At 48.4% G+C, this 24,504-nt stretch overlaps 1 pseudogene; it reads left to right on the top strand.

The window, feature by feature from the left end:
- The first annotated feature begins 1,094 nt into the window (after nt 1-1,094).
- Nucleotides 1,095-11,774, top strand: LOC132428809 (serine/threonine-protein kinase PLK1 pseudogene; annotated as a pseudogene).
- Nucleotides 11,775-24,504: the final 12,730 nt, after the last annotated feature.

The raw sequence follows: 24,504 nt of genomic DNA, 5'->3' as shown, positions 1-24,504 counted from the left end.
CCCTTCACCTGCCCTACCTGAGGAGGGTGGTGACCGGGTACCCAGCGGGCAGAAGGTGTGGATGCTCTCTGGGATCCATCCCAGCCCCAGGGCACCGGGGTCTGAGCTCCACAGCTTTCCTGACAGAAAGAAAAAAATAGATTGAAAACGTCTCAGCTCCACATGTCCTATTTTTAATTGATTTCCACACAGACTCTTCAATCACGGTATTAATATTTAATTGTCCTGTCAGGTCAGATCCTTCGCCATTAGACAGTTAAAGATGGTTTTGGACAGAGGAGGAAATGAGGTGGTGGAATGGCATGAAATGAGGAAAGTGAGACATTTGCTCAGAGGGGATTGGATCTGAGGACCAAGGAGGGTCCTGAGAAGAAGTACACCTTGCTCACTTTCTCTCTGTCACTGTTCCTCCATTGCACACATCTGTAACCACTGCAGCACTTGTCCAGAAGGCCACCGGGAGCCATATAAGAGCTTAGACAACACCAAGGCCTGAGGAGAAAGTAGGGGGTTTCTTCAGTAAGGAGAAGCCAACAGGCTGGTGCCTGGGGAAGGGTCCAGAGGATGAAGCGTTCATATGCCATGTTTTCTAAGTTTGTGAGAAGCCGATTGGTGTTTTGACTCTGGGCTCCACCTCAGCCCGGGTGGAACCGGATTGAACGCACATTTCTTTGAGAAACCGGTGTCCCTCTGGGCTGCGCAGCGTCACAGCAGCCGAGAAAAATGGCCCGGGAACTATTTTAGGTGAACCCGTTCTCAGAGGTGGTGAATAAACGTCTCAAATGTGACTCGTTCCAAGAGGCTATTAATAGGCAGGAGATGAGAGGGATGGGAGCACTGAATTTCATTCAGGTTCGGACTCTGGCTTTATCTATACCTCCTTTTTCAACACAGAAACGAGGAGGGAGAGTTTGTCTTGCCGCGTTTCCAGGGGAGCAGGGAGAAAGCGGCCACTTCCTCCTCTCCCAAGTCAAAGAGGGAAAAGCCTCGCACTCACCGCGGGCCCCAGCACAGTCCTTTCTGACCATCGCCCGTGGCTTTGCTGAACGCAAGCCTACCAAGTCCAGAGAGTCACAGAAAATCGAGATGAGGCGATGCCTCGATTCAGATTCATATTTGCTTCGACATCGCCGTCGCCTCTCTGTGCATCTTCTGGGTTTGAAGCAGTGGTTCTCATGGGGAAAGAATTGCTGGAAGGGGACCTTTGGAAATGCCCGAGTGTATTTGGCTGTCTTAACAGTGGCCTGGGATGATCTTACCATTTAGTGGGAAAGGGCAGAGATGCTGGACAGGCTGAAACGCTCTGGCTGGTGTCCCCAACCAAGAACTGCCCCTGCCCTGCATGACTACTTGGGGCCCCTCTGTGTATTCTCAGCAGAGGATGTGTTTGGAATGGTCTGAGAGTAAACATGAACTCCATTTTACTCATCAACATAGAGAGTATTTGTTTCATGTTTTAACGGTTGTGGAAAATCAAGGAAAGACAGACTTTTGTTTTGTTTGGGCCTTTACCAAGAGTTGTTCATCTTTTGGAAGAATCAGATCCCTGATGGCAATGACACTTGTGGTATTTGTTACCAAAACCACATACCTGTGCCGGTCTGCGTCTGCAGCTGTCAGATTTCCGCACTGGAGGATCTGACTACTTCCTGCTGGCTCCTGACACAGTCGCACCAAACCTTTACATATTGAAACACATCTGATGTTCTCCTAAGCGACTTTGGTTTTATTTTGCCTTTACATTCCATTAGGGCATTATACTGATTTTTAGAATGGTATGTAGGTGGATAATATTAATTTACTTTAAGGAACATAAAGGGGATATTATAGAATATTTGTTGTGGGGGAGGCATTGGGTCTAATCCAGGTCCTGAAACAGGGGTGAAATAACTGGTTTACATTTTAAAACAGGAGAAACTCCTGAGAGAAGAGCCAGGCAAATGGACCATCAGCCACAGGACTCTCTGAATCATGTTCTGCTCTGAGGCTCAAACGCTTCTGCAAATGTGCCTGCGAGAATCAGGCAGTTCATGGGGAAGAGTAAAGGGGCAGAAAAGCAAGAGCTCAAGGGCCATGGCAGGGGCACCAGCTCTCAGCCTCACTGGGCACCGTGGGGTCTGCGCCTGGCTGGGGCTCATGGCCTGCCGACTGTGGCCCTGCAAGATTGCAGGCATAGCGTTGCTAGATTTTCCATGCTTGCAGTGGAAGCTAGAAAGCCAGCATGCTGGAAATTGTATTAGGTGTGGTAAGTCCCCAACAAACAGAGCCAACAATACAACGGCTTAAGGACCAGGATATTGATTTCTTTTGCAGGTCATGATCAAGGCAGCGCCACAGCCACATGTGGCTGTCAGCCAGGAGAAGAGGGATGAGGGCATGGAGGAGAGCACGAGGAGCATCATTAAGGTCCAGACCCGGAAGCGGTGCACCTCCACTTTTACATGTTCCACTTTTACATGCCCTCTGATTGGTGGGGAAATGTCATCTTTAGCTGGGCAACCATCGCCTGGCTGTAACCCTGACCGTCTCTGCCAGAGTACTTACTCCAAGCACTTAAACCAGTCCTCTGCAGACCATGGAGCTGAACTTGGCTCAAAGACTGCCTGTCCTGCTCTGCTGGAATTCACCATTTAGTTGTAGATTTAAGTTCCACACCAGGAAAAACCATTTAGACTAGAGGAAGAAGGAGGAAGGCAGGGGGGCCAATGTGTTTAAGTTGGTGGCGGGGTGGCATACTCAGAGCAGACACTCTTAGTGGGGACAGCTTGGAGGATGGAAGGACACAGAATGCAGGTAAGGGAGGTTTTATTCAGCTTATCTGTCTTACCTCCACCTTGCCTGACAAAGCCTTCCTAGGCCAGCCTAGGTGCTCCTATTCTGTGTGCCTGGCACAGCACCAATTATACTTATGGTTTTCCTTGCCTATTTTTGTCTTCCCATCTAGACTGCAATTATATTTTGCTCACTTTTATATCCCCAGGGTCGTGCAGAGTAATTAGTATAGTAGGTGCTCAACAAATCCTTGATGAACGACTGAAAAAATTCTATGAACGGTAGAAAACTAATGCACGCTTCTGAGTCAGTGCATGGCACCATCACGGTGTTTCGTTAAGACTAATCTGGTTATCACGTTCAGAAGGCCAGGGCCAGCAGGACAAAGACAGACTGGGTTTCTTGGCGAAGTACTCTGTGACTGAGGGTAGAGATGTCCTGTGGGAAGGAATGGGCTTCAAAAGGCTGATGGGTTGGGGGCGTCTGCATGAGGAGTGGAGAATTAGAAACTCTGCTTCTGGATGTTTCCGTCCAAGTCTAGTCTAGTGATAACAGAGTCCGCTGCAGTACCAGTCACCAAGGCAAGGCCTGAGTGGAGGAGAGAGCGGTGAGTAGCAAACCCTTGAGGGTTCTACGCCCTATGAAATTGAATTAAAATAGAAACTGTAGGAGAGGCTTCCTGGATGAGGGAGCATTTATGATGGGCTTTGAGACATGAGGAAAATGAAGGTCCTGAAAAAGCATGTCAGCTTCATTAATTTGCCAAGAATCTAGTGAGTCCAATCAATATTATTATGAAAGAAAAAATAAATTATGAAATGGACAGTTAGCTATGGTTTGTACTAGTCTCTTCGGAAGAATGAATGGGAGGACAATTGGGGGTTCTTCTCAAGTTGGAAAGTTTCTGTTGCTATATCAGGTTTTGGCCACTCAAGCCCATTGAAGAAAGCTGTGATCTTTGAGGAATAAGGTTCTGCTGGATGTGATGGGGAGGTTCTGGGAGAAGTCAGGTCACCCCTTACCTGAGCCAGTGATGTAGGAAACACCAAACAGGTGGCAGCCCCTGTGGTCCAGGATCGACCTGGATGCTGACCCTGCCTGTCACCCCAGCCAGCCAGCGGAAGCTTCTGCAGCCCCAGGGGCTGGCAGGCGGCCCCAGCATCCGCTGTCACATCCTCAGGGGTGTGAAAGAAAGCCACAGGTCTTCCATTGTGTGCAGGGGAGTGGGGCTGTAGATGGGGAGCCTCAGACAGAGCTGAGACACACTTCGGGGTGGGGGCAGGCTCCACAATTAAACAAAGGCTTGGCTCTTAGAAGATCCCTTGGGGAGTGAGACTTTGGATTATTAGGCTTGGGTTAAGGAAAGGGCTTTCTCTGCAAACACAACAGATGCCTGGAAGTGATGCTGCCCACTCAAGATGTTTGTGGGAGGCAAGGTTGAAAGGCCCAGCATGGCAGGTGGTCAGGGTCGCGGCGCTACTAAGCAGGTCTTGGGAGCTGAGGGTGAGGAAGGATTGGGCTTGGTTTTAAGTGTTGGAGAAGGAGGCTCTGAATGTGGCTGGAGGTGAAGGTGAGACAGAGGAGGATCATGTTGAAGGAGAACTAGAGAGAAGTCAGAAGACTTGGGTTTTAATTTCAAGTTTTACCATCTAGTGCTTGACCGTAAGTCATTTTCCTTTTTTGGGGCCCTCTTTTCTACACCTGTCCTGCTCTGGCCCAGGTTTGGTGGGGGTGGGAGTAGGGCAGACGGATAGGCTTGGAAGAGGCACAGAGTCCCATACCACTGTGAAGCGCTGACGCATCAGTGATTTCGATTTCCTTGCACTTCGTAAGCACATGATGGATACTCAGTAAATATAACGCAGCCACTGTTTCAGGCTCAGAGACCTCCCCTCCTGGAATACTATTCTCTACCAAGGTCAAGGGGGCTCCAGATAATCTCAGGGAGCAATGATTTCCCTTCCTGCAGCTTCCAGGTAGATTAGAAATAATAAAATGTTTGGGGCTAAGAATTAAAAATCGGGGTGGATCTAAAGTACTTCACCCCCAAATATCTCATTCTTTCAAAGATGATGATCTGAATAATCAAGATTCTGAATGAGATTGAAAAATGCTCTTTGGAAGAAGATTAGATTTCTTTGCAGAATAACAGATTAAGTTTTTTTTTTTAATGACTGACAACAACAAAGTTAAAATATCCAAAACTACCTCATGAATTAATCAACCAAGGAAACAGACATTTCCATTATTCAGATGTTAGCAAGACTCTAAGTGTAAATATCTCAGAAGTACTAGAAGGTCATATTTGCAACGGACTTTTAAAGGTGAATTTAGTCCAACATACACACTTTACGGGTGAAGAAACTGAGACCCAGAAAAGAGGTTACAGTAAGAAATGAAAAATGCACATGCAAAGTTTACCTTCTCCTACGCTGAATGAGGATATGATGTCAGCGTGTCCACCCACACATGGCACCTGGCTGCCTGGGACACCTGCAAGGCTGCCGTGGGGTGACGTGTGGTTTGATTTTCCTCAGCATCTCTTCCTTTGGGAGAACGCTTCTCTTATTTTCCTGGATCTGTCAGTCAAGGCGCTGTTCATCATGGGAGGACACTTGACCCGGGTTGGTCACCAGTCACAGGGATTGGTCTGGAGTGGGCATGTGATCCAAGCAGAATTCATCAGAGGGTTTTCCTGGGATTTTTATGTGGATGGATCCAAAGAAGCAGGCTTCCTTGACTGCAAAGAGGAAGCTATTTATAGTAGGAGAAAATGAGGCTATTCTTGAAGGAAGAAAACCCTAGATAGACAGACTCTAGATAAATGATGATAGATAAAGACAGATAGATAGATACACACACACACACACACACACAGAAACATAGAAAGAACCTGCTCCTGCACTTGCTAGTTCTTTTGCTTGAGTTTAAGTTTCTGTCACTTGCAAACAAAAAAGTTGTGATCACTATAATAGAAACACAATGGCCCTGTGACTTTTTTTTTTTTTTTTTTTGCGGTACGCGGGCCTCTCACTGTTGTGGCCTCTCCCGTTGCGGAGCACAGGCTCTGGACGCGCAGGCTCAGCGGCCATGGCTCACGGGCCCAGCCGCTCCGCGGCATGTGGGATCTTCCCGGACCGGGGCACCAACCCGTGTCCCCTGCATCGGCAGGCGGACTCTCAACCACTGCGCCACCAGGGAAGCCCCCCTGTGACTTTTTAATGATCTAAAGCTGATAAGTTGGTGGTAGAAGGGAAAGAAATGTAAATAGAATCCCTTTCCTCACCTGGAATGTGTTCCCTGGGACTTGGTACTAGGAAGAGACTACGGGCCTTTCCTGTTTATTGCCCCCTCTTTTGTCTATTTAAAAACATTGACAAGGGCTTCCCTGGTGGCGCAGTGGTTAGGAAACTGCCTGACAGTGCAGGAGACACTGGTTTGAGCCGTGGTCCAGGAAGATCCCACATGCCACGCAGCAGCCAAGCCCATGCACCACAACTACTGAGTCTGCGCTCTAGAGCCTGCGAGCCACAACTACTGAGCCCGCATGCCGAAACTACTGAAGCTCGCATGCCTAGAGTCTGTGCTCTGCAACAATAGAAGCCACTGCAATGAGAAGCCCGTGCACCGCAATGAAGAGTAGCCCCCTCTTGCTGCAACTAGAGAAAGCCCACGCGCAACAACGAAGACCCAACGCGGCCCAAAATAAACAAATAAATAAATTTATAAAAATAAATAAAGTAGGTCTCTCCTGCATCCTGAAATCTTGTTACTCTATTTACATCAATTCAACATTTACTGAGAAAAAGGAGTACAGATTGTTCAAGGATGAGAAGAAACCAGCTCTGATTTCCTAACGATTGCAATCTAGGTGGTGGTGAGCTTTGGGTGTCAGTTCTGTGTTTCTCCCCAGGTTGCCCTACCAGCCACTGGAGTTGAGCAAGCTACCAGCACTCACAGAGCTTTTCCTCCTGCCTTCCTCACCTCAGATTGTTGGGAGGATTGTATTAGTCCACGAGGGCTGCCAAGACAAAACACACAGCCAGGGTAGCTTAAACAACAGAAATTAATTTTCCTACAATTCTGGAAGTGAGAAGTCTGAGATCATGGTGTTGGCAGGTTGCGATTCTCCTGAGGCTTTACCTTGCAAATGGCCACCCCGTTGCTGCCTCTTCACATGGTCGTTCCTCTCTGCCCACGCAACCCTGGTGTCTCCCTGTCTGTCCAAATTTCCTCTTGTTATAAGGATACCATTCAGGTTGCATTACGGTCCACCCTAATGGCCTCATTTTAACTCAGTCCCCTCTTTAAAGGCCCCATCTCCTAGTATAGTCACATTCTGAGGTACTGGGGGTTAGGGCTTCCACATATCAATTTTGGGGGACGCAATTCAGCCCATAACAAGAACCAAATAAAATCACGTGCAAATGCCCAGCATGATGTCTGCCAGGCACACGGTAACATCCTACAAATTTGAGTTCCCCCCTCTTTCCTGCTAGTAGGATACTAAAGGTTTAAGACAACCACTTAGTTGGAGCAAGTATAAACTCTGGCTCCTGTGGGTATAAATTGTTACTAAATAGGGATAAGGGGGATCCAAATTCATGAGCTTCTATTAATCAAAACTGGTTTGGGGATTTCATTTTTTAAAAATTAGATTTATTGAGGTATAATTCTATATCATAAAATTCACCCTTTCAAAGTGTTCAATATATGTTCAAGGAGTTCTGACAAAGGTATATAGTCAGTCGTGTAACCACCATTACAATCAAAATACAGAACACTTCTATTGCTCCAAAAAGTACCCTCATGTCCCTTTGCCATTTCTCCCCTCTCCGAGCCCTTTGTAACCACTGATCTTTCTGTCTCTACAATTTTGACTTTTCCATTATGTCATATAAATGGTCATTTGATATTTAGTCATTTGTGATTGACTTTCACTTAGCATAATACTTCTGAGATTCATCCATACAGCTACATGTATCAGTTTCAGTAGTTATCCATTTATCAACTTTTTTTTTTTTTACCAATTTATACCAAAGATACCACAATTTGTTAAACCATTCGCCAATCGATGGGCATTTGAATGGTTTCTACTTTTTGGTGATTATGAATAGAGCTTCTATGAACATTAAGAGTACATGTCTTTTCGTGGATGTATGCTTTCCTTTCTCTTGGATAAATACCTTAGAATGGGATTGCTGGGTGCTATGATACGGGGATGCTTAACTTTTTAAAAAACTGCAGACTGGGTATGATTTTGCACTCCCATTGGCTGAGTGTTTTACACGTATTTTATCACAGTCTGTGCCTTGTCTTTTCATTTTTCTTAACACTATCTTTTGAAGAGCAGGAGTTTAAAATTTTGATGAAATCTAATTTATCAATTTTTATTTTTATGATATATGATTTTTGTGTGTGTGTAGCTAAAAATCTGTATTTAATCCAAGGTCACAAAGTTTTATCCTCTATTTTTCTTCCAGAAGCTTTATAATTTTAGTTCTTGCATTTACTACTATAATCCGTTTCAAGTCAATTTTTGTATGTGGTTTGAAGTAAGGGTCAATGTTAGTTTTAGGCATATGAATGTCCAATCACATACCAACACAATGCATTAAAAAGGCATCAAATTACCCCATCAAACTACCTTGACACCTTTGTCTAAAATCAGTTGATTATACACATGTTGGCCCACATCTGGACTCATATTATTCCATTAATCTATCTTTCTACACTGTGTGCCTATGCTACGTGTGTGTGTCCAAATCCATATTGTCTTTATTTTTGTAGCTTAAAAATAGTCTTCAAATCAGGTAGTGTTAGTTTTCCAATTTCATTCTTCTTTTTCAAAATTGTTTCTGCTATCCTAGATCCTCTGCATTTCTATATAAACTTCAGAATCAGTTTGTGAATTTTTACACAAAAGCCTATCCGGAGTTTGATTGGGATTACTTGTATCTATAAAGGAATTCATTTTGATAAATTAGATGAACACCATTCCTCATTTGGTCAAGCTTTGAAACAAGCTTTGGTATTTTAGAAAACTGTTCAGTTTTTAATTAGGTTGGGTGTTGATTTCGAAGCCTGTGATTCTCACCTTCTCTTCTGAGTCTAGGATGCCATGGAAAGAGGCATCGCCCTGGTGACAGAAACACCCGGGAGTGTGTTTTGTCCTTGAGAGGAAAGGCAGTTTCCCCCAGGTGAACTCTGTCTATGTCTGTGATAGGTAACATCTCACAACTCCAACCCCAGAGAAGCTGTTTCAAGGCATTGCCAAATAACCACCCTTCCCTCCTTTGTCAAGAGCAAAGTTCACCGGATTTAGGAAAAGTGGTCTCGTTCACAGCCCAAGCACAGGCCCCAGGAGGAGCGTGTTCTGGGAAGCGATTGAGGAGAGGCCCAGAAAAAGCCAGGGCAGAGGCTTTCTGGAAGCACTGCCATCCCTAGCAGGGGGTCTTCCAGATGAAATACCCAGAGAAGGGGCCATGAGTGCCGCCCAGCCAGCTCCCCAGGGACTACCCTGAGAAACCCAGCCTGTCGGCAGCAGAATTGTTGCCCGGGCTTTATACTGGGAATTGTTAGCAGTCTCTAAATAGACCATTCATTTTTCCTTTCAGCACAGAAGGGTCTCACAACTCCAAATACCACCAGGGGCCTGAATGTTTCAAGTCAAAACATTCCCCAAACCACAGCCCTCGGGTGAGAGGCCGAGCTAGCCAAGGGTTTGGAGGAAAAACAACCACCTACCAGCCTGGAAACCACTGTGTACACAGGAGGCTGGTCGCCTTGCTCACAGAGGCTGGGAGACTGAGCATTTGCACTAGTGAGACTTAATCTGATAAAGCCACCTTTCCTACATTTCCCCTTTGCCGGAGGACCCAGTCCTGGGGCTGGAGGCTGCGCGTGGGGCGGGGCCGCCCAGGGTACCTGAGCCACCCCTGCCCCGCTTCTTCCTACCCGGTTGTGATAAAAAAAAAAAAAAAAGCGAGCGAGAGAGAGAGAGAGAGAGAGAGAGAGAGAGAGAGAGAGAGAGAGAGGGAGAGAGAGAAGAGAGGCTTTTGCAACAGTCCCGGTGCAGCATTTGATTCGGGGAGCAGCGGAGCGGTGTCAAATCTCTGCCAGGATGCAGCCAAGCAACTCCAGGAGCACGAGCGCGGCGGCGCTGCAGAGACGCTGGCGCGGGCACCAGCCCACCGGGGAAAGCCGGGATCTCTGGAGCTGTGGCTCCCAGGGCCCCCGACCGCCATCCAGCAGGCAAAAGAGATCCCGGAGGTCCTAGTGGAGCCGCGCGGTCGGCGGTGCTGCCTGCCGGGCCGCTTCCTGGGGGAGGGAAGTGCTTTGAGATCTCTGACAGGATGAGGACGCCAAGGAGGCGTTTGGCCGCAAGATCCTGCCTGAGTCGCGGCTGCTCAGGCCGCACCGGAAGGAGAAGATGTCCTTGGAGATGTCTATTCATTCCCCTCTCGCCCTCCAGCACGGAGTCGTAGATGCACGTGGACACGAACTTTATACTGGAGGTGCTGGGGCGCTGCCGCTGCCGAAGATTACCCTGGAGCCGCACCAGCGGAGGAAGGCGGCGACCCAGCCCGAGGTCCGCTGCTACCTGCAGCACATGGTCCTCGGCTGCCAGTACCCGCACCCAAACCAGGTTATTCACTGGGACCTCAGGCTGGGCAAACTCTTCCTGAATGACGATCTGGAGGTGAAAATAGGGGATCTGGCCCCGCAACCAAAGGTGAATATGATGGGGAGCAGAAGAAGGAAACCCTGTCTAAATACACAGCTCTTGAGGTGCTGAGCAAGAAAGGGCACCGTTTCCTGGTGGACGGGGGGCCTGCTGGGTGCATCATGTTGATATATACCTTGTCGGTGGGTAGATCACCTTTTGAGCTCTCCTGCCTAAAACTGACCTACTTCTGGATCAAGAAGAGTGTATGCAGGATTCCCAAGCACATCAACCCCGTGGCCACCTCCCTCTTCCAGAAGATGCCGCAGACAGGTCGCATTGCCCACCTGATCATTCATGAGCAGCTCAAGACGAGTTCTTTACTTCTGGCTACATCCCAGCCCATCTCCCATTACCTGCCCCACCATTCCATCAAGGTATTCAATCGCTCTCAGAAGCCTGGATCCCAACAACAGGAAGCCACTCACAGTCCTAAATAAAGGCCTAGAGAACTCTATGCCCAAGACTCCCTGGGGGAACTCTTTCCAGTGGTCCAGGAGACCAGAGAGTGCCACTGCACTCCCCAACCACTGCACCACCAGCTGTAGTGGCTGCATAGCGTGAGTGCCTCCAAGCCCTCTGAGAGGGGGCTGGTGAGGCAAGAGGAGGCTGAGGATCCCTCCGGCATCCCCTTCTTCTGAGTCAGCAAGTGGGGGACTATTGGGACAAGTGCAGCCTCGGGCATCAGCCGTGTAGCAAAGTGTAGGGGGTGTTCTCCGATGACTGGACTCACCTCATCCTCTGGGGCCTTGGTGACAGTCTGTGGTTCATAAAGCATGGTGGTGCAGAGTTCTCCCTCGCCATGAGTTCCCATCCTAACTCCTCCATGAAGATCACTCTCCAAGTACTTCCAAAACCACACGAGTGAACACTTGCTGAAGGTGGGTACCCACGGGAAGGTGATGAACTAGTCCAGCAATCCTACCTGCCTACCTGATTCTGCAAGCACAGAACCATCACCCTGCATCCTGCAACGTCTTCCAGGACCACAGCAAACTCGTCCTGTGCCCAGCATGGCAGCTGTGACCTACATCGACTAGAAGCCGGATTTCCACAAGTACTGCCTGAATCTCCTGGAGGAGCACAGCCGCCCCAGGAGTCTGGCAAGTCAGCTCTTCTATGCCCACCCATGGTGGACAAGCTGCTGAGCTTTCGCTCAGCCAACAATCGCCTCAGGACCTCCTCACAGCCCCTCCTAGGACTACTGCCCGTCCTCACCCCCACCAGCCCCTTGGGCCCCTATGGGTTAGCCCCCGCTGTGCTGGGTTTTCTGTGATATGTCCCCTCACTCCAACTGGGTGGCTGGAAATAGAACTATGTCTTCCTTGCAGGTGGGAGTTGCTATTAAGGTATTTCTGTACATGTTGGGGTGTAGGTTCTACGGCCTCTTCACCTTCTCTCTCAACCCCACCGTATGAATTGTACAGAATACTGTTATTGAATTCAGGACTGTCTTTTTCTTGGCTTTATACACATTAAACACGTGTGAATCTTTTTAAAAAGGTGCGGGGAGCGCTGATTGGCTACTAGTTGTCATGTGCACTCAGTGGCCACCTGGCTCAGCCAGTTAGCGGCAAGACCTGAGTACCCTGGAGGTGCTGTGCAGAGGTGGCTATATGGGCTATACGGGATGCCTGCTTTCATTGTCTCTTAGCCCAATAAGTCATGTAGCAATAGTAAACAAAGTCAGTGACAACACATTAAGTCCTTCACAAAGTGCCTTTGACAAAAGATGTGGGACCCTCTCAGCTGACAGGGCCCTGAGAATGCTACAGTGACCCTGTCATGGGAACAGGTCTGTCAGGAATGGTCTTCGGGGAAGAGGATGGAATTTATAAGACCTCCTTTGAATGACCAGTGCCGACTCCGATGGCTCATCTAGCTGGCATGTAGAAAAGCTGGAAATGCTAGCCGAAAGCTTGGGAAGGCAGAGAGGGAGAGAGAGAGAGGAAGGGAGGAAGGAGGGGAGAAAAGCAAGGAACCCCCTGTGGTAGGTGCTGCGAGGGAAGGGCTGCCTGGGGTCCCTTTCGTGTGCTCACAGCAGCATATGTCCACTAGTGAGGAGCACTCCGTGGATTCGGTCCAGGAGAGACACATTTAGGGTAGCTGTTTCAGCTGAAGGAAGGGAAGGCGAGAGTACACTGGAAAGAAGTTCGAGAAGCTGGCTCAATGGTGGCCCAGGCAAAGAATATGACCAGACTGAGATGACATGGCACGCTGACCCAAGGCACGCATGTCAGTGGCACTATGGCCGAATGGTTACAAGCCAGGCCTCTGGGTCAGATGACCTGATCCTGGTTCTACCACATACTGCTGTATGACCTTGGGCAAGTTACTCAATCTCTCTGAGGCTCAGTTTCCCCAACCGTAAAATGAGGGAACAGAACTTACTTTATAGGGGTTATCTGGAAGAATATGTGAGAGAACATTTAGTCTCTGTTCCATACGTGGCAGTGACTATTAGGAGGATGGGTCAGTTGGGGACCAGTTGATGGCCTTGATGTCACACTTCCCCCCAATGATGTGGACTCTGCCAGTGTTTGGTAGACTCAGCTTCTGCTAAGAAGCTCATCTCATCTGGGACTTGAGGGAGGGAACTCAGCTCTGACTATGACCAAGTTTCAGTATGTGAAGAGATTTGCTTACCCAGGTCTTCCTACTTATCCCGATGACTCTATTTACTTATATTTTGGAAAATCTTCAAGCTTTTTCCTTCCACTTGTGTGCTGGGGGGAGGAGGGGTGGGAATGGGAAGATGTTTATGGGCCCTGGCAGGAGTCAAAGGGGGCCGTGGGGCACCAGAATCCTACTGCATTGGCAGGGGCACAAATCCTGGCAGATTATGTCAAAGATAAAAGAGGATTTAGGGTGACGATTTAAAGCTTCCTTTTCTCCTTTTTTGGGCAAGGGCCTGGGAAGAGGGGGTGGGAACTGAAAACAGACAGAGCCTTGTTAGTGACTTGAATTTTCACATGTAGAATGACGGGGCTTTGGAAAGGAGTTTCTCCTTGTGTGCCCCTCCCATTCCACGCCATCTAACCTGATCTTTAAATTGGCGACTCCATTTGTATTCCAGTCTGATCATGGGAGACTCATATCCCGGTGGGCCCCAGCCTTGGTTTGTAGCAGACGGGAAGTGTTCAGGGGAGCCTTCAGCTGACACAAAAGGACTGTGGGGAAACCAGCCAGCATCCCTCCCTCCCAGCAGCCTCACCCCACAGCTGGGGCCCTGGGAAGCAGGGTGGTGGCAGGTCAGCCTTTACAACTGCTTTTTATTGGATCCTGTCTGTATTGGTTGTATTCAAGGCTCTCAGTCCCAGATATGAGAGCAAACCACAAGAACCCTGCGTCAGGTCAGTGACCAAGTGCCGAGCATATCAATGACCAGAACTCCGGGAACAATTGGAGCAAGTGCTTGAAATTCCAGCCGTGAGCCCGTCTGACCCACATGGGGGGATGCATATATCTTGGGTAACATCCCAGCCGGCAATTCCCAAACTCACCAGGCATTCAACCACTGCAGCCTCAATTTTAATCATTATAACACCACCCATCACCCCACTCTAGCTCTGCCCCACGGAACGTCCTGGGTGTGTAAATCCTGTTCTTTTTATTCAGCTGAGAGATGCTGCAGAGAGGACGAGCAGCCACTGCCCTCAGTCAGGGACCCCGCTTTTCTGGGGGTGGAATCTGCCTTCCCTGAGGTTTGTCAATTTGCGGGGAAGGAACTCATTCCCTAGACGCTGTGTTTTATCCTGAAGGCATCTCCCAGAGCCAGGGGTGTACCGAGGGCTGAGGGCAGCTGGGTGAGGACCACCACAAGGTAGGAGCAGGCTTAGGCTTCTGCCTGAGGTCAGCGATGAGGGGTAAACCTCCTGCCCAGGATGGGTGTGTTCACGAAATTCTCTTTCTTTGGAATGGCTTGAGCAAAATTGTGTCTGGACACCAGATGAACCCTTGAGGCCTTTCCCTAGCCTGAACTCTTCGACTTCTAGGGGTTGATTCATTCTCTTGTCCCATCAACAAGAGAGACTCACCTTCATGTGTCACCGGGAGTCCTCCACATTCCCCGCCTTTCCTGTCTCATTCTCACCATCGAGATTGGTAGCAGCTTTGAGTGCTCCCTTTTCTGGGCTCTCACAGCCCCTTGGACTGTGTGTACAGACCCACGCCCTGCTGTTCTGTAGCTCCCTGGGGGCAGGGTTTATTCTGTCCAGCTCTGTTTGCTGGTGCCCATCTCAGTGGCATGCTAGGTGGACAAGTAGCCCGGGGACCCTCCCTGTGCCTCACAGTGGCCTGGGGAGATGCTTAAAAATGCCCAGCCCCGCTCCCAGAAATCCTGACTTAAGTGACCTGAGGTCTGGACGCTGGTGGTCTGAAAAGCTCCCCACGTGACCCAATGTGAAGCCCCTGTTGAGACCCCCCCCAGAGTCGACCGTTAATGAAAGCTTGTCTTAGAATGAACCAATGACGTTTGTCCAAGTGATACCTTCTCTTTTATTTGTGTGTGTGTGTGTGTGTGTGTGTGATCCTCAAGCCCTACTCACCCCTAGCATTTATCCCGTTAACGCCATTTGTTTGAGCCATAAAACTCTTGGGGGAACCAGGTTCGAAGGAGAGCTACTGGCAGGCATTTCTCCTCTGATGTTTGGAACTGTGCTGAACAACTCACTAAGTCTTAGGAAGTTCCTGTCTCCAGCACGCGGGATTCTCTCTCGTGCTTCAGCCTCACTCCATACCAGCTAAACCTCTTCCTCAACGTTTTCTAGACTGCAGACCACAGTTTCTGAGCCTTGTGGGAAGTGGTCGTGGGCAAGTCTGAGGGGCCATGTGTGAGGCCCCAGGTGGGCCAAGCAGCCTGGAGGGAGATGCATGTGGACAGGGTGTGTTATGCAAATGGGAATTACATGAAGTGATTGATAGAGTTTCATTCAGGGAGAAAATGATGAGAGAAATCAGACCACAAAATGTTTGTCGAAATACCATACGATATCACTTATATGTGGAATCTAAAATACGACACGAACCTATCTACGAAACAGAAACAGACTCACAGCTCTAGAGAATAGACTTGTGGTTACCAAAGGGGAGGGAGATGGGGGAGGGATGGATTGGGAATTTGGGATTAGCAGATGCAAACTATTTTATACAGAATGGATAAACAACAAGGTCCTACTACATGGTACAGGGAACTATATTCAATATCCTGTGATAAACCATAATGGAAAAGAATATGAAAAAGAATGTATATATGTATAACTGAATCATGTTGCTGCACAGCAGAAATTAAGACATTGTAAATCAACTATACTTCAATAAAAAAAAAGTTTGTCCAGTCCACTTCTATGCGCAGCTCACTGCTAGGGGCTGTGGGACTTCAGGGGATCTGCCCTCTGTATGGGAAAACCAAAGAAGAGAACCTAAATATATGAGATGAAGCACAGATTTCCAAAGCTACCAGAGCTCTGAGAGGAGTGATGTCCATTTCCTGTAAAGCTTTGGTGTCTCATCCGTGGCTGGCGGTAGCCTCTGAGTCTAAACCAGCTGCAGCTGGTCACTGGCATGAGGTCTTTTTTTGAACACACAAAAGAGTATAGGGAATATTTTCCAAACACACACCCTATTTCCCCATACCTGCTTCAGTTAATTTTTTAAAAGACTGAGACATTGTTAACCCTCCCCTGTGCCACTTCCCGTCCTCCCTCCCTCCTCCCTTTCTTGAAATTGGTATTTGTCTTTCCCATGTATGTTTTCCTATGCACGTTACTATACACGTAGGGCATTCATGCACAATATATGATACGATTTAGAAAGCTTTCAAACTTTATATGAGGGGCATCATACTGTATCCTCTGCATGTTTTCCACTCACTGCTCTGTTTTTGAGGTTTATTCATGTTGATACAAAATTAACTAAACTATTGTTTATCCATTCTCTTTTTTTTTTTTTTTTGTCGTATGCGGGCCTCTCACTGTTGTGGCCTCTCCCGCTCTCCCATTGGGGAGCACAGCCTCCGGATGCGCAGGCTCAGCGGCCATGGCTCACGGGCCCAGCCGCTCCACGGCACGTGGGATCTTCCCGGACCGGGGCACGAACCCATGTCCCCTGCATCGGCAGGCGGACTCTCAACCACTGCACCACCAGGGAAGCCTGTATCCATTCTCTTTTTTGATGGGCATTAAGAGTGCATTCTGTTTTTCCGTTAGAAATAATGCTACAACATTGTTTGTAATGTATAGTTTGGTGCACATCTTCCTTCCTCCCTCCCTCCCTCCCTTTCTCTACCTGTCTTTCCTTCCTTCCTTTCTCTTCCTTTTGAAGTATAGTTGATTTACAATATTGTATTGGTGTCAGGTGTACAGCATAGTGATTCAGTGTTTTTGCAGATTATACTCCATTATGTTATTACAAGATAATGGGTATAATTCCCCGTGCTGTACATTATCTCTCTGTTGCTTATTTATTTTACGCATCTCCTTGCACACAGATGCTCCACTCCACTCACTCCCTGAATACTCCCTCCATGACCATCACAGCGTTCAGACCTGCTACCTGCCTGCTCCGGGCTCTGCCAGGGGCTCACCCTTCCTCAGTACCGGCAACTTGGCTCTTAGTGTTTGAACTTGACCCGGTTTCTAGGCCTCACCTTACACTTGGAGACCTAGTCTTATACCACAACTCTCTGTGGCTCAGGCCTCTCAGGGCTTCTACCCCCCACCAACACCTGGCCTCTGCTGAAAGGGAAGTTCTTTGGCAGGAAAGATTGGCATGTCTTGGGCCATAAGACGAGGTCTCATACAAGTGGTCAGTTTTAACTGGACCTCAAAGGAAGTTCAATCTTCTGTAATAAGGAGAAATGGGAGAATTTTCCTGAGGGGAGAGAAGGAACCAGAGTAGGAAAATAAACATGGCAGGGTAGTAATAGGGTGAGGACCCGGCTAAAAGCAGTGGCCAATGGAAGCTGGGTTCTGTCAGAGAGCGGGTAACATGATGTGAATCTAGTGAGTTAAAACTTCACGTTCCTCACCAGATGACTTTGAGCTTTCGGGATGGAAATGGTGGGTGGGCAGTGCCCGTGGCGGGGGTGATGGTGGCCGGGAGACCCCTGAGGAGAAGCTCCCATCCTCTACAGCCATCTGCTGGGCCAGGCTGAGTGTGAGCACTTGTGGTCTCGTTTCACTCATTTCCCTCCAATTTGTTGATGAGGCTTTATCCAATCAGTCTTCCTCTTCCCTCCATCACTCATGTGTCACTTCCCGCCACTCCCGCTTCCAAGTAAGAGAACTCCAGGCAACCACGTGCAGGCTTCAGTCCAGCTACGACCAGTGGACTGGACGCTGACCTTGCTTACAAGAGCCTGGGGAGCGGACACGAGGGGCAGTCCTGCGGTCTCCTCTGCAGCTTGACTTCTCTGTGGCTTGAGATTAAAGTAAGCTCCCAAAGTTCCCAATCAGGGCTACGGGGCACCAGCATGTGTGTATGTGTGTGGGGTGCAGTCGGGAGTGAGGTGGGGTTAGGAAACCCTTCAAGCTTGGCTGGCCTTGTGATTTCAAGCGAGCTCCTGCAGGGAGAAACAGGCTTACTGTTTTGGAAAGAACAAGCTTGGGTCCCACGTTTCCTCTGGGCAGAAGCCTGGGCTTTTGCCTTGTTTGACAACCTGTCAGAGGCGAACAGGCTGATGCTACAGGGAAGACAGAGCCAAGAGAAACTGCTTTTGGCTTCATGCTTTGAGACTATGTGTGTGTGTGTTTCTCTCTGGTAGATCCTGGAAGGCGAGCGTAGTGGGAGAATCAATTGTTTTCAGCGTCCAGAATGTGCCAGATAGTCATGGGGTTTGAGGGTGGGGAACGAGAGAAACTCTAAGGCACATACCTCATTTTTCATACTGCTCCCCCTGCATCTGACTTTGGAGAGAGGGGAATGCCTTAATTCCTCACATCCCTGACCCCCTACTTGGGAGACCCCAGTGCCCGGCATACACTGTGCAATGAACAAATGTCAGCTGGCTGAATGAGTGCCTTTGGGAAGTGGGTGGTTGTTTACTGAGCATTTACTATGGGATCTCCTCAAATCAAACCTATGAGAAAAGTATTGTTTTCAAGTAGGTTCAGGAAGGTTAAGTAACTTGTCCAAGGTCTCACATCTAGGACTGTGTGTGTGTGTGTGTGTGTGTGTGTGTGGTGGAGGGAAAGGGGTGTACAAGAGATTTGAAAGGCTCATGGCATCATTTTTTGTCATTGCTCTTTTTTGCAACTTCATCAAATCTATGAATTTATGAATTTGCAGAAGCTGATGGGACTGTCCCTGAAAGCTGATGGGACAGTCCCTGAAAGCTGATGGGACAGCTGAGTGGGCTGTCCCTGAAAGCTGGAGGCAATGAAAACAAGGTTGGGGGCTTTCCAAGTGGGTGCTTGAGGTAGTACATCTCCTGTAAAAACAGAACTTGAACTTACGTACACACAGTAGGGAAGAAGACAGAAGAGTAGAGGGACGGGAAGGCCCCAAGATCTTTTGCAGACATTTATAACAGCCCCTTCCCTGAGATCCAGGGAGAAAGAAAGGCACAAAAGAGAACAAAGCCAGGTCATCTGTTAAAAATTATTTAATAGAAAGTCCAATGTCAAAATGTAACAATAAACAAAAATACACATGTATAAATATGTATATATATAATTAGACCTGTATACTTTCTCAGACCCTTTTCAAATGACACAGAATCATCATCATATCTTGGTGGTCAAATCAAAAATAATATTCAAGCGACGTGGACCCACTGGTGCTGTGGGGAATAATAGTACTACTGAAGAACTTTGAGGGTTCAAAGAATTCCAATCATGAGAGAGCTGGGGATATTGCCAAATGTCCTTTTCTGGAGACCCAGAGAGGGAATATGAGCAACCCCATGGCTCTGTACAGTGTACCTGATCTTTTCTTAGCACCTACAGCCACTACTGCCCAGGGAGTCCGCTCTCCTGTCGGATGGGGTTTTGAATTAAGTTTATGCTATTTGAGAGTTTGCTTGCCCTGTCTCCCAGATTACAATCTCCTGGGGATTTTGCTTTACGACCTTCCTATTCTTCAGGCCACGTGCCAGCACAGTAGTTTGGGATGGATGCCATCAAGGTGTGAGGATTTGCTCTTGAAACGGTGGTTGGTGTCCAAAGTGGCTGTGCACACATAGGGGGCACCCAAACCCTCAGGGCTTCAGAGTGAAAATACCAGAACCTCTGTCTATAATATTTTGTATATCACTCTTTAAAAATTTCTATGTTGTGCGCTTTAAAAAATGTGCCTAATGTTTTAGTACAGAAGTATATGAATATATACTTTAAATTAATAAACATACGGGGGGGACGCATCTCACAAGGTTTTTGCTGACAGGCACGTGTGGTCCAAACAGATGGGCACCCACGGCTTTACAGAATTCACGTGCATGTGGAGGGCTGGGCAGGCTTCCCTGCGGGGCTCCCACGCCCACCTGAGGAAGCCTCTGCAGGTGCTCAGAAGAGCAATGTCTCAAGGTTATCTCCCAGACCTGAATGAGAGCTGATGTCTCCTGATCCTGCCACTAGATTTTCCTTGAATGTAACGCCTTAACCTAAATAAAACACAGATGCCCTTGGGAAGCGCAAATACACAGCCGCTGACACCTGGCAGGGAAGCATTTTGATCTCTTCCTGGTGATGGAGAGGGAACTGGACCAGGGCAGACAATGGGGAGAGGGTGCCCTAAGGCAAACCTGGCCGTATCCCATGACCACACCCCGACCAAGGGGACCTTCCAGGACCTTCATTTTAAAGTAGGTGTATTTGAGGCCAAATATTCTGTCAGTTTCCAGCATCGTGATTACTACAGGCCGAATTCTAATGAAAACGTCTAGGCTGGTGGGATAGTCACGTGGGAACCACAAGACACAGAAGCAGAAATTGCTCAGTAAGGAGCCAGAGGAATATCTGGGAAAAGAGCAGGTGTTTGAGCGACAATCTTTCCAAGGGTCCAGATGGCTAGTGAATATGCCAGGCTGCACCCAGGAGGGCAGGTGCGGAGGTCTTGCAAAATAGGTGAGCCAATAGGTGAGCCCCAAGTCGTCCTCAGGGCCCTCTGGGGTCAGGAGACCTGAGCCCCTCAGCTAGGAAAACTGCCTTCAGCCCCCAGTGCCTCCAACTTCTCAAGGAAATTATGTTACCTATTGTGGCCTTCTCTTGAGTTTCTAGCAACCATGCTGCCTCACAGCTGGTATTTTGATTCATCTAATTCTTTTTCTTCTCCTTATAAAGTTTCTAATTATTTGTCTGGGGGCAAAGGGAAGAGAAACCCAATGCTCTGAGCCCTGAATAGGTTCTTTGGCACCGCGAGCTGTCTGCACAGAGAGACTCTGTCTGCTGTCTCTGAGCCTTCCCTGCGTCACTCCCAAAGAGCGCGGGGCTCCAGGGGCCTCCCCGTCCCCACGAAGCTCACGGCAGCTGTCTAGGCTTGCGGGTATTTTCCATGTGCACACAAACCATGTGTGCTTTTTTGTTTTCGTTTTTTAATTCCCCTTTCTTTGGCAGGACACAGGTGCACACTGCAGACACAGCAGAGGCTCGGCCACCAGGTATGACCCAACCCGGGGAAAGGCTGTCCAAGGGAGGCTGCCCTTTGGTAGAATGAATGAAGACCTCACATCCCGAGTTGGGAAGCCCTAGGCGGCTTCCCGTGTATTTATCTTAGGGTGCACCCTCATCCCGGGGTCTAGGCTGGCCTGTTCCCTAGAGGTATTTTTAGCCTTGCTGGTTCTACAGCCAGGTCAGGATGACCCAGAGCGGTCCCCTGTATGTCTCTAAATCCAGCCCAGGTTAAAGCTCTTGAAATCAAACAGCTCTGGGGGAGAGGGCAAAGAGCTGGGGCAGGGGTGGAGAATACACAGGAGTAAATCATCTCAGCAAGAAACTGTGTACCTCCACAGCACGGAGGGAACGTCTGGTCCTGACGGGGATCACACTTACCTCTCTGGGTGGCCTCGGCAGTGGGCTTCAGAGGGGGCAGAGCATCACCTACAGCTCTCCTTATGCCCCCTGGGCCGGGTCACTGATTGCCCTGGCCACATCCCTCTCTTCTCCCTCCTCAACTCCTAGCGCCAGCTGCTTCTCTGCACACAGGCCCTGACAACCCACACTGTCCCTCCTTTGGCTGAGTCCCATGCTGTCCCCTCAGCCTGGAAGGCACCTTGCAATGCTCTCCCTCAGGCCTCTGACAACCTTGAGCTTTGATGTCCCCTCTTTTAGGAAGCCCCCGATTTCCAAAGCTGGGCGGCTGCCCCTCTGAGAGCCTCCCGCGGCACCCAGTAATTCCCTACAGTGCACTTCCCACACTGTCTGCCCCACTAACGGTGGGCTCCTTGAGGGCAGGAGCTGGGCTTGGGTCAACCGTGTATTGCTGGGGATTAGCTCAGTGCCTGGAGTATACTAGGTGCTCCATATAATCTGTTGAATGAGTGAGTCCCCGACACTGGAAGAGGCAATGCTAAAAATGTTACCTCTGGGCCAACCTAGACGAAGGGGCCCCAGCCCCAGCCGCTGGTGTCCCAGTGGAGCTGCTGAAGTGCTACAGTCAGGGACATACTGGCTGCGTGGGAGAGTGTGTGAGAAATGCTGGGGTATATGGCGAGACCTGGCACGTGTCCTGAGGGATGGGTCCTATATGTGCCTGGGGTTGGGAAAGGCTGCCACAGTCCAGGTTAAAACCCAGGTGAGTGAAAGATGCTAGTGGCAGGCATCCTGGCACAGAGAGGGCACAAGACCAGACGACCAGCAGACCTGCAACCTTCTATTCGAGTCTAATTCAAACTTTCGTGAGAGTGATCACTAGGTTTTCCTAGTTTGATATAATTACACTAATGCTTTCCTAGGCATTATCTTAGAGATTACAATATGGCAAAATGCAGCTCATCCTTGAAGTACTTCAATGATAAAGTAGTTATATACTTTTTCTCCATGTAGCTTTCTGTGGGGTGTGTGTGTGTTAGGAAATTGATCCAAATTTAGAGTCCTATAAGGCAGCTGCCTTGTTCTGCTCTAGGAAAATAGATACAGAAAAGCTGGCTTGCAATCTACTGCGAAACTTCCCTTGCTCACTTGACTGTCAAGAGAGAACAGTCCCTGAAGATCTGGACTGAAATGCCAGAAACCAGGGGCTGTTCTATCACTTCTGGGTCTAAGCCCAGGGGTCTCTGAGGTTCTAGAGTTATTCTCAACCCTAGGGACCCTAAGGCAGTTCTGGCTGAGTTCACGGTGTTCTTTTTACTGCCTCTAAGTCTTAGCCAATCAGATGCAACGCCTTGGGCTAAAAACAACCCCTGGAAAGGAAAGAAGGGAGAATTCAGAGTAGAGAGGGAAGACAGTATTAGAATAGGGCCTTTGGTTTAGGGGTGAGTCTTGGTGAATTAAAGCAATTTCTCTGGCTTCGAAGAGATAAGAGCCATTTCCTACATCATCTTGAAGGAATTTGACAGCTACCATGTTAGAAAGAGGCAGGAATCTTGGCAACGGTTTTCATAAGAAAACTGGACATAGCACCCCCTTGACACAGGAAATTCTTTTGATTCTTTCAAGCTAAGTAAGTGAGGGCGGAGGCGGGTCCCCTCTAGGCAGCACCTTTAACAGTTGCCATGGAGACATGAGTCATCTTCTTTAGAGGTTGTGCCTTTAGAAGCAAAGAGAGAAACTGGGGAATTCTTGGGCTCTTCTGACCTTGGAACAAATTAGTTAAATGCCTATCCAAGTCACTACCTGACTATCTAAAACATTTAAGGTCTTGAAAGAGATTCACATCTAGTTTCAATGCTTAAACTAGCCTGGAAAATACAGAGGCCCCGGTCCAAAGATCAAAAAGAGATGTCAAACCCTAGCTCACAAGAAAGGATTTCAAGTTAATGGTCCAGGCATTGTCTTTCCTCCACCTTTGGAGATCAGATTCTCCTAAACTTCTCTGGAGGTTAAGGCTTTTCACCTTAAAAAGATGCATCCTGGGATGAAACAAGCCTTGGGACCCAGGAAAGAAATCAGAGTACTCAAAAGCCTGTTCTGGTCACATCTGATACCTAACTGCAGATACCAGCCTCCTTTTCCACGTGCGGAAAGGATTCCAAGGAAAGAGATATGCGCCTAAAATCCCAAAGCCGTTCCCTTCTGGGCACTAACACCCTGCTAGCCTCTCCTGGTTTGTGTGTAGCTTATCAGATATAGGAAGGCCAAGTAAAACACTCCCCATGAGGAAACCAAGCTGGTGGTGAGCCAAGGAGAGATTCTGGAAAAGGGAGATGCCCCCAAAGGGTTGTTTTCACAGTGTCGCGTTGCAAAGGGCATAGTAGTAATAAAAAAAATTAGGAAAACACTTGAGTGACATCTTTCCTTCTTTCAACATGGCCATTTATGTTGGATATATGAATTCTACACTTAAGATACACAACTGAGAACACGGGGGTAATAAATACACTTCCCAGGACTATTGTGACAAGACAATTATAAAAATGCCTAGCACAGTATCTGACACTGAGTGAGTTTAAAAAATAAATGTTCGTTCCTTTTCCTCTTTCCCCAAGATTAGATTAGATCCCAGATAAGGTACAAGAGTCTTCTGAAAAGCATGGCATAGCTAGTGAGCGAGTCCTAAGGTCTGTCACAAAAGTAAATCTGTTTACCCACAATCCTCATTTTCTTCCACAGCTTTCGACCCTCTTCCAGAGACATACAAAAAGGTGACTGAAGTCAAGGGCACTTTTTTCCCCCTTGGAAAAACATGTCCATTCATTGGTAAAAGGCAATTCATAGACCTTATCCATGAAATTCCAAAGGTCTACGGCAGGGACATATTTGCAGGGTGGAAGCCAACTGCCTCACCCGGCTTTATACAAGCGCCGGGAGTGGAGGTGGGGAGGTTCAGTAATCCACCCATGACATTGAGAAGCCATGTTCCTGCTTCGAGCCACCCTTTCATTATGCCCTTAAATATATAGTCCCTGTCCCCAA

The sequence above is a fragment of the Delphinus delphis genome, chromosome 1 (genome assembly GCF_949987515.2).
Source record: "Delphinus delphis chromosome 1, mDelDel1.2, whole genome shotgun sequence".
In the NCBI taxonomy this organism is placed as follows: domain Eukaryota; kingdom Metazoa; phylum Chordata; class Mammalia; order Artiodactyla; family Delphinidae; genus Delphinus; species Delphinus delphis.
This window is presented reverse-complemented; position numbering and strand designations above follow the sequence as displayed.